Source organism: Gopherus flavomarginatus, chromosome 1, assembly GCF_025201925.1.
Source record: "Gopherus flavomarginatus isolate rGopFla2 chromosome 1, rGopFla2.mat.asm, whole genome shotgun sequence".
NCBI lineage: Eukaryota > Metazoa > Chordata > Testudines > Testudinidae > Gopherus > Gopherus flavomarginatus.
In genome coordinates this window covers 369,352,911-369,363,000 of record NC_066617.1, presented here as the reverse complement: position 1 = coordinate 369,363,000, position 10,090 = coordinate 369,352,911, and the positions used below count along the sequence as shown (strand labels likewise).

The 10,090-nt window shown below is 46.6% G+C and overlaps 1 pseudogene; it reads left to right on the top strand.

Moving 5' to 3' along the window:
• Positions 1-5,391: 5,391 nt before the first annotated feature.
• LOC127058778 (olfactory receptor 51G2-like) lies at positions 5,392-6,328 on the top strand (annotated as a pseudogene).
• Positions 6,329-10,090: the final 3,762 nt, after the last annotated feature.

Below are 10,090 nucleotides of genomic sequence, written 5' to 3'. Positions count from 1 at the left end.
TGTTTAGATTCATGGAGCTTGAATCTATATAATTCTCCAGGAGCCCAGGGAGGGAATACCTGGAGGGGAGGAGTGGGGAAAGGGAGTGGGTTATTTCCCTTTGTGGTGAGACTCAGGGCATCTGAGTCTTGGGGTTCCCCAGGGAAGGCTTTGGGGAGACCAGAGTGAGCCAGACACTGAAATTTTCTGGCTGGTGGCAGCGATATCAGATCCAAGCTGGTAATTAAGTTTGGAGGTTTCATGCTAGCTTCTCATGTTCTGAACTCTAAGGTTCAGATCTGAGTAGGAAAGTTACGACACATGTAAACAGACTCGTTTCCCTCTGATGGACTTTCAGAGATGACTTCTCAGGTTAGAGTGGGACGTAAAATGTAGCATCTGTCCTCTGGATTTCTTCTGAACCTGAAAGATCCCAGCGTCTCAGCGCTCAGTCAGTGGCTTGTCATCAAACAAAAGTCTAGTAGCTCCTCTGTCCCTGAGTTAATAGCTGACTGATTCTCCTCAGGTTCTGTTCTGTCAGTCTGCAGCCTGTATCCGGAGTGGTAACAGGCATTCCCTGAGCTCTCACTCTCTAGTACATAGTGACCTCAGAGCTGTTATTCAGGCACAATGAGGGTTTGAAGGACACAGACTTCAAAGTCGAACACATGAGTATTCATGGAAATAGAACATCATTTCACACACGAAATGGGACAGAGGCTCATGGTTCAAGCCAGAGCTGGGCTGGAAAACTGAGAGGTTCCCCTCCACCACGTACCCCCCATAAAAGTAAGACCCAAACTAAAATGTTTCCTTTTTATCCATTCTCTGGGGTGTGTTTTCATAGATAATGGATCATTTTTCTCTAAAATTTCAATTTCCACGATACTGCCCAGTTGCAGATGCCTGGATCCCCAAGAGAAATTGGGACTTTTCATCTGCTTGTCCCTCGTAACATAAATGAAGGCTGCACTGGTGGAGTCTCTGGCTGCACTCTGGATATGGAAAGGTCAAAAGCTCTCAATCAATCTATGGCTGAGGATTTGTGCCCTTCAGCTACACCAACCAATCTGCCAATCTCTGTGGACTATTGTGAGAGGCCCTGGTAGCACATCTCTAATGAGCTTCCAGGGAGCTGGTGAGGGTCCTGGAGTAGTTGGGGAGGCCAAGAGATTGTGCGTGGGTGGGCCTAGCTCCCAATGGATCACTGAGATCAGGGCATAACTTTGGGGATTCCTAGGTCCTGGGTCCCCCCTTTTCATTCTTCAGGGAAAAGGAAGGGAGCTCTCCTCCTGGAACGATCTGAGGGAAATTTCCATGTACAGAGACTTGTGGATTCTCTGTACTCTGGTCAGCACCCTGGGTGTGTAATGCAGGAAAGGGGGCTGCTGCAGAGAAATCTGCTCCTATATTAATATTATTATTCTATTTGAGTTTATTTCAGCAAGATCACAGCTGTTATGGCATCATCATTACCACTCGGCCACCCTCGAGGTAGCCATGTGAATAACAGGGATGATAAGCCCCAATTCCAGCAAGACAGCCTGCAGCAGGGCTGGTTCTGCAGTCTCACTGGGTAGCATTAGCACGCATTCCCTATCATTTCGCATCTTGCACTTTGCCTTTTGTTCTCGCGGGGTTTATATCTGCTGCACACGAAGCCAAGCAGCTAAGTGTCCCTGATGGTCAAGTGACCCCTAAGGGATATTGTGAACATGCTTCATAAAGACAGGTGCCTCTCTGTCTGAACAGATGCTGCCTCCTGCCCTGTAACCTCTCCGATGACTCCTTGTCCTTTAGGGTGAAGACCTCTGGCGTCAGTGGCTCCCCTTCTAGCAGGAATTGAGTACGTTGGCAGGTTTCACTCTCTTTAAAATGCAAAATGATGTGTAAAGGCTGCAATCTGTTTCCATTTGCAGATGTTCTGTGCAGCGACAGAGGGCTCAGCTGGGCTGTTGGGGTGACTCATTGATGGGGCTGGAGGGCAGGTAGCAGTAAGTAGCTTGGGAACCCCTCCACTACATCTGCCCATGCTCCACAGAGGATAATTTCATCTACACAGAAATCTGACATTCAAAGAGAGCTTGCAGTGCTAAAACCCTGATACCCTGAGCAATGATTTTTCAAGGAGTCCCATTTGTAGAGGGGCTGTGTGCTCTGGGCCCAATCCTGCCAGGGGCTGAGGAAGAAGAGATCCCACGGAATATCAGTGACTACTTCCCAAATTGCATCAGGTCTATTTGCTGCTGGAAATTTAATCAACAAATACATTTTCAACAATTTTACTCTTTGGCTTGCTTGTAGATGCAGGAATTCAGAGCTGAGTTGCTCTGAGGGCACACAAGCAAGTCTCATTTTATGCGAGGGTTCCGTTCCACGGTTAGCGCTGTGATGGGGCAAGGCCAGATGGCTACAGTAAAGTACTAAGAAACAGGTATGTAAGCCCCAGGCTAAACAAATCCTTAGGACCATTGTAACCAAATGGCAGTTGCTCCAGGTTAATCAAGGCACCTGGGGCCAATTAAGATCTTTCAAGAAGGCAGTGGAGATATCTACATTGATTAGAACACCTGCAGCCAATCAAGGCAGGCTAATCAGGGCACCTGGGTTTAAAAAGGAGCTCACTCCAGTCAGGCAGGGAGGAGCAAGAGGAGAGGAAGTGTGTGTGAGGAGCTGGGAGCAAGAGGCACAAGGAGCTGAAGTGAGAGGTTGTGCTGCTGGAGGTCTAAGGAGTACAAGCAGTATCAGACATCAGGAGGAAGATCCTGTGGTGAGGATTGTGGAAGTACAGAAAGAACTTACATGGATTTGTAGGGGATCTTAATGCATGACAGTCTCTGTTAGCCAGAGTTAGGCTAGCTGTAACCCTAATAATGCGAGATTTGTAAAAGCAAGGATTGTGTGAGGCGAGTGGAAAAGAACTGTGTGAGAAGTTGTTTTTCGACCTTGTGTAGATAATACAATATGTAGACTGGCTTCTCTTAAGTGAGGAAAACAAGATATCAGGATGATCCATGTATAAACAAAATGCAGCTGTTGCTTATTATTGTCTATAACAAAAGTATAAATGCTTGCTGTAATTGTTTGCCTGTTGAGAGACCTGTCTAGGAAGGGGAGACCCTATGTCCTAGTGCACTCTCTCCCTTTTGTAGCTGCTAAACAGAATAAAGTATCTGACTCTGCTGCATCCAAACAAAAAGCGAGAACTGAGTTTTTCTCCGACAGGATAAAGAAGGTGTTTGGAGGAGGCCATGAGGAAGTAGCCCAGGGAGTTGTAGCTGTCATGCAGCTGGTACAGGAGGCACTATAGACAGCTGCAATCCACAGGGCCCTGGGCTGGAACCCGGAGCAGAGGGCGGGCCCGGGTTCCCCCCAAACCTCCCAACTCCTGATCAGACACAGGAGGAGTTGATCCAGACTGTGGGGAAGATCACTGAGGTGAGCAAATCCGCCAATAAGCGCAGGACCCACCAAGGTAGAGGAGGAACTTTGTCACAGCGCGTAAAGCGAAAACCACGTATGGTGAAACACTCATTGAGTTGAATGGCGGGCACAATCGCCTGCACTACAGATGCAGTTTTTATATTGTAATTTTTCTTTTTTTTCCTGTTTTTACCGACTGCGCAAAGATGAATTTGCGCATGTTACATGTGCCTAAGATGCGACTTGCCTGTATTTCTGTTTCCTGACTAGCTGAAGGCTCCAGCACTTCTGCCCAGAAAATACCGCTCAGAGTTACAAGGCTATGTTCATCTCTTTCCTTTCTCTGGTTTCTGAGGGCCAAATGTCAGGATTCGTAGCCTCCTTTCTCATGGGGTGAAATCTCACCATTCTCCCACCCTCACACTGGGCCCTGGGCTAGCGCACAATGTGGCCGTAGCACTGAGCACTGTGCCTGCTCAATAGGTCCGGCTGGGTTTGTGCCTGTGGTTGACATGTGTGTGCTAAAGTACAGCTGTGTAAATGTTATGCCAAAACTTTTCATTGTAATACAAATATTACAAACACAAATTTCATGACATGTCTGCATATTGAAAGCCAGCGGCAGAGTTGTTGGAATTGGTACAGGAAGGAGCAGTGGTAACTGTTTGCAATGGGTTTGTGCTATTAACTCTCTGTTCAGTGAACAGCTGTATGGAACTCATCCCTGCTAACTGAGCAGAAGCCATTTGTAATACTTACATTCAGGGTCATGTACACAATAACTCTACAATAGCCATGCAAGACTTTCCAAAAAGTCCTGAGAAAACAGAACCGCTGGTCGGTGTTTCAGCAAAGAGGAGAGCTGAGGTGCAGGAAAGAGCAGTGTGATAGTTTTTTATGTAATTTACCTCCATCACCTGTTAAAAAAGCATGGCTGAAGTAACTAGCACACTCAGCTGGATATTAGTGCAAACCTAGTGTTTGCACTATTCACCCATTTGCGATGCCAACCCCTCCCTCATGCAGCTGAAGTAACTGTCCATGTTAGCTTGTAGCTTACCAGATAACTACAATCCCTTGCATGGGAGCAGATGCGGGTCCCGTGAGGATGAAGGGGAACCTGTAGGATGATCAAACTCTCTGGATTCAATCAGCATAGGCTGGGAAAAGCACTTCAGCTTCTCTTGGAGGAATTCTTGGGGTCAGAGTGTATCACTGGGAGCATTTGGTAAGGGAAAGTTAATAGATCCCGGTTCTGATCGAATTTACGCACGTAAATCTGGAGTGATGCCATTATTGAATTCAGAACCAGACCCTGAAAATTTATCCCGTGTGCTGCAAAGAGGCAGTGGCATAATTTGAACTCACATGAGCAGAGAAAAAAAATAAGGTACATAATGATGCAAAGAAACACGTTTATGAATAACTTAAATGCAGGACAGATAAACACAATGACCATTTTCACCATGCACTTGCCATATATGTACACACATGTCATGATACAATGGGCCACACTTTGAAGTTGAGGGCTAGACACCCTGTCTGTATGAATGTCATTATTACAAACTCACACAGTGCTCAAATACGTTGTGGAACTCTGATCCACTAGATATAAATGAGACCAAGGGATTATCCGGATTCAAAGAGGGACTGGATTTACACTACAAAATATGTCTAACTAGCGGGTGCCTGAGGGAAATTTTCCCTTAGAGCAGTTAATCTCCTAGCTCCCTATTGCAGGGATTCCTCCATCTTCCCCTGACGCATGTGTAATTGGTTACTAAGCCAGAAGGACTGCGGGTCGCATCCAGTCTGACTGTGCCTGGGTGTAAATCCAAATCTATGTTTTTTCTGATCTTCCTTGAGCTTCTGGGAATCCTAGATTTGCACTCAGAGCAGAAAGATGTCTCGTTAAATATCATCTACTTTCCTCTTCTCTTTCCTTTCAAGAAGGAAAGTTCAAAACTTCTCGGACCTGCCCAGTATGGGATGTCAGCTGTCAATTACACCAAATTCACACCTGCAGTGTTCCTTCTCACTGGGATACTTGGGCAAGAAGACATCCATCTCTGGGTCTCTGTCTTCTTCTGCTTCATGTATGCTATTTCCATAGCAGGAAATTCAGTCATTCTGTTCATTATAAAAACAGATCCAATCGTCCATGAGCCCATGGACATTTTCCTTTCCATGTTGGCCATCACAGACCTTGGCTTATTGTTAGCCACCATACTGAGAATAGTGGGCCTATTCTTGTTTAAACTCTAGAGTGATCAGCCTTGATGCTTGTTTTCCCCAGATGTTCTTCATCCACTCTCTGCAATTCATTGAATCCTCTGTGCTCTTGTTGATGGCTTTTGACCGCCTCATCACAATCTGTAACCTGCTGAGATATGCCTCCATCTTAACCCTGCCGAGAATAGCCAAGATGGGACTGGTGTTTGTTCTAAGGGCACTGGCAGCAATATTTCCACTCCTCTTTCTCCTGAAACGGTCCTAATTCTTTCGAGCCAATGTCCTCTCCCATTCCTACTGCCTGCACCAGGATTTCATAAAGCTGGTTTGTTCGGACATCACAGTCAACAACATCTATGGCTTGTTTTTTACAGTCATAACGGTGAGGTTGGACTCGCTGCTCATTTTCCTCTCTTATGCGATGATCCTCAAAGCATTGCTGAGCATCACGTCCCCAACAAAATGCCTTTGGGCCCTGAACACCTGTGTCTCCCACCTCTGCGCCATCCTGCTCTTCTACATGCCAGAGTTCAGCCTGGCTGTCATACACAGATTCTGGAAGAGCTCTTCTCCCTTGCTTCAAATGATCTTGGACTACATCTACCTGCTGGTTCCTCCTTTAATGAATCCCATTGTGTACAGCATGAAAAGCAACCATCTTCGTGTGAGGATAATCAGAGTGTTTGTCAAGTAAAGAGTCAGTTCATCATCCAGTTCTAGAGCTGGTGACACAGGTCATGACCACATATTCCACCTTGGACCCTTATATATGAGGAAACAAGAGCTACTGATCTCCACTCTGTCGAGAGAGGCTCATACAGGGTCTAAGACCTGATGCTTAGGGGGGCCAACCCCACCCGCAGTTGAGGGAGGACAACACTCCGGGGAAAAGAGACCAAACCAGGCAGCAGCATTTACAAAGTCAATCTGTTCGTGGAGAGCCAGGGGAACGATGCGATGTTGGCCCCTAAAGAGTCATATCTTGGAATCTGGGGTTAAACGTCATACACCAAGGACAGTCTCTTATCATCAGTCTCTGTGTCCTAGGATAACAAGCCATTGTTCTCAGCCAATTTGGCCCATGCTTTCAAGGCCCGCTGGTTGCTATGGAGATGGTGGAATTAGTGGACCCCTTCTGTTAATGGGCATGCCGGCATGGTGGGATTCAGTAATATGGAAACCGGAAATAGTAATAAGGGACCTACCATCAATCAAACCCTAAACCCTCCCCTTGGCCACTTAAAACCTGCCCCTTGACACCGTAAGCCCTGACCACCTGTCACTGGAAGTCACACCCATGGGGAATATTACTTCCATGGTCAAGGAGGACACACAGCCTGAAGCAAAGTGTGTCATGTGACCCCTGTAAGAACTCCTCCCACTGCCCTCTACCAATCAGGAGGGGTTTCTCCCCCATAGGCCCACCCTGAGAGGAGATTTGTCCAATCAGGGGTGTTCCTAGGCATGGTGAGCCATCTGGAAGTGGTTCGTGTGACCCCTCTAAGAACTCCTCCACTGCCCTCTGCGAATCACGATGGGTTTCTGCCACACAGCACCGCCCTGAGAACAGATTTGACCAGTCAGTGGTGTTCTGGGGTGGGGTGACCTGCCCAGAAGAGGGTCGTGTCACCCCTCTAAGTACTCGTCCCAGCGCCCTCTGCCAATCAGAGCGCAGCACTATCACCCCATAAGTCCCAGCAATCGGGGCAGAAGAGGCCATCTTTTACCAAGAACACGTGCTTCAGAAATCGTGGAAACATGGACTCCTTCACCATCCTGGTAAGAACTTCGGACTTTGTGTGAGCCCCGAGGGCCTTTGGACTTGTGTGGAGAAAGCGCTACATGAGTGACAGTTCCAACGAGAGCCCTTTGACTCAGCCGTTGGTTGGTACAACACTGCACACTGCCACAGATGGCAGCCAGACCAAGTGAGACTTGTTTTAAGTTGAAGGGAAATAGCAAGACAAGAAAGAACAAAGGTAAACATCAGCATGAGAGAGAGCACAGTGTGTGCATCTCCTGTCTGACAAACTGCAGCTGAGCTGGACTCTTAATGGAAACAGAAAGCAGCAGCTAAGGGAGCTATGCCATAGGCCAGTGGGAAGTGCACTGGGCTGCACACTGAAAGAGAGGGGCTCTAGTGTTGGTTCTGCCACCAATCTGCTGTGTCACCTTGGGTTAGTTTCTTTCCTTCTCAAACTCCTAAATCCTTCTCAGGGTCACAGCTTTGCCAGCCTCCGTCTCCCATTCCGTAGCCAAGGCCTGCATTCCACGGACCTTGTGTTTTGCTGCCTCATGGTACATATTGCATGGATTGGTCCGGCTTCCCCAGGCTGATCTCGCTCTCTTCCCTACACTCGTGGCTTCGTAGTGGTGTCTGGGTGGGAGAGAGGCCAGGGGGTCCTGTGGCCTGCTGCCTGGGTGAGGGGTTTATTTGCACATACTCTCTGGTCCCCCCGACTGTGAGAGAGATAGAGGGAGAATAGAATCGTGTGTGTGCAATTAGCTGTTTCTTACCTCTTGCTAAAGGAAAGTTTTGCGGCTGAGGAGAACATGCCGACTCCATCTGGGGTGGAGGCTTGTTTGACCTTCTGCTAACATCAGCCAACGTCCAGCAGAAATGCTGTGGGAATCTTTTTTCCTTTATTCTCACCTTCCATTCCTGCAGCTGTTGAGAAGAAATGTCACATAAGAACATAAGAACAGTATATACTTTGTCAGGCCAAAGGTCCAGCTAGCCCAGTGTCCTGTTTTCCAACAGTGGCCAGTGCCAGGTGCTTAGGTGGGGTGAACAGAACAGGACAAACATCAAGTGATCCATCCCCTCTCAGCCCATCCTGGGTTTTGGTGGTCAGAAGTTTTGTGACACCAGCAGCAAGGGCTTGCATCCCCAACCATCTTGGCTTATAGCCATTGATGGACCTATCCCTCATTAACTTATCTAATTCTTTTTTTAATCCTTTGGCCATCACAACATCCCCTGGCAATGAATTCCACAGGTTAACTCTGTACTTCATGAAAAAAAAATTACTTTCTCTTGTTTTTATTAAACATACTGCTTCTTTACTTTGTCAGGTAACCGTTGGCTTTTGTATTGACTACATAAGTAAATAACATGATTTTATAGACCTCTGTCATATCGTCCCTTAGCTGTCTCTTTTCTAAGCTGAACAATCCAAGTCTTTTTAGTCTCTCCTTACATTGAAACCATTCTATACCCTTAATCATTTTTGTTGCCGTTCTCTGAACCTTTGCAAGTTACACAATATCTCTTTTGAGATGTGGCTACTACAACTGGACACACTACTGAAGATGTGGGTGTACCATGGATTTATACACTGGCAATATATTTTCTCTCCATTTTCTAATGATTCTTAACAGCCTATTAGCCTTTTTGACCACAGTTGTGCCTCGAGCAGAAGTTTTCAGAGAACTGTCCACGGTGGCTCTACGATCTCTTTATAGAGTGGCAATAGCTAATTTAGACCCCATCCTTATATATGTGAAGTTAGGATTATTTTTTCCAGTGCGCATCATTTTGCACTTATCAATGCTGAATTTCACCTGCCATTTTGTTGCCCAGTCATCCAGTTTTGTGAGATCCCTTTGTAACTTTTCTCAGTCAACTTTGGATTTAACTATCTTGAATAATTTTGTATCCTTGCAAACTTTGCCACTTCACTGTTCACTCCCTTTTTCGAATCATTAAGGAATGTGTTGAACAGCACTGGTCCCAGTATAGATCCATGGAGGTACCCTGCTGTTTACCTTACTCTCTTGTGAAAATGCACCATTTATTCCTATGCTTTGTTTCGAAGATTAGGGTTGGAAGAGATCTCAGGAGGTCATATAATCCAACCATCTGCTCAAAGCAGGACCAACCCCAACTAAATCATCCCAGTCAGGGCTTTGTCAAGATGAGTCTTAAAAACCTCTAAGGATAGAGATTTTACCACCTCCACAGGTAACCCATTCCAGTGCTTCACCACCCTCCTAGTGAAATAGTTTTTCCTAATATACAACCTAGACCTCCCCCACTGCAACTTGAGACCATTGCTCCTTGTTCTGTCATCTGTCATCACTGACAACAGCCGAGCTCCATCCTCTTTGGAACCCCCTTTCAGATAGCTGAACGCTGCTATCAAATTCCCCCTCATTCTTCTCTTCTGCAAACAAAACAAGCCCAGTTCCCTTAGCTTCTCCTCGTAAATCATGTGCCCCAGCCCCCTAATCATTTATCTTTCTCTCTGCTAGACTCTATCCAATTTGCCCACATCTGTTCTGTAGTGGGGGGCCCAAAATTGGACCCATTACTCCAGAAGTGTTCTTTCCAGTGCCGAATAGAGGAGAATAATCACTTCCCTCGATCTGCTAGCAATGCTTCTACGAATGCAGCCCAATGTGCTGTTATCCTTCTTGGAAACAAGGGCGCACTGCAGACTCATATCCAGCTTCT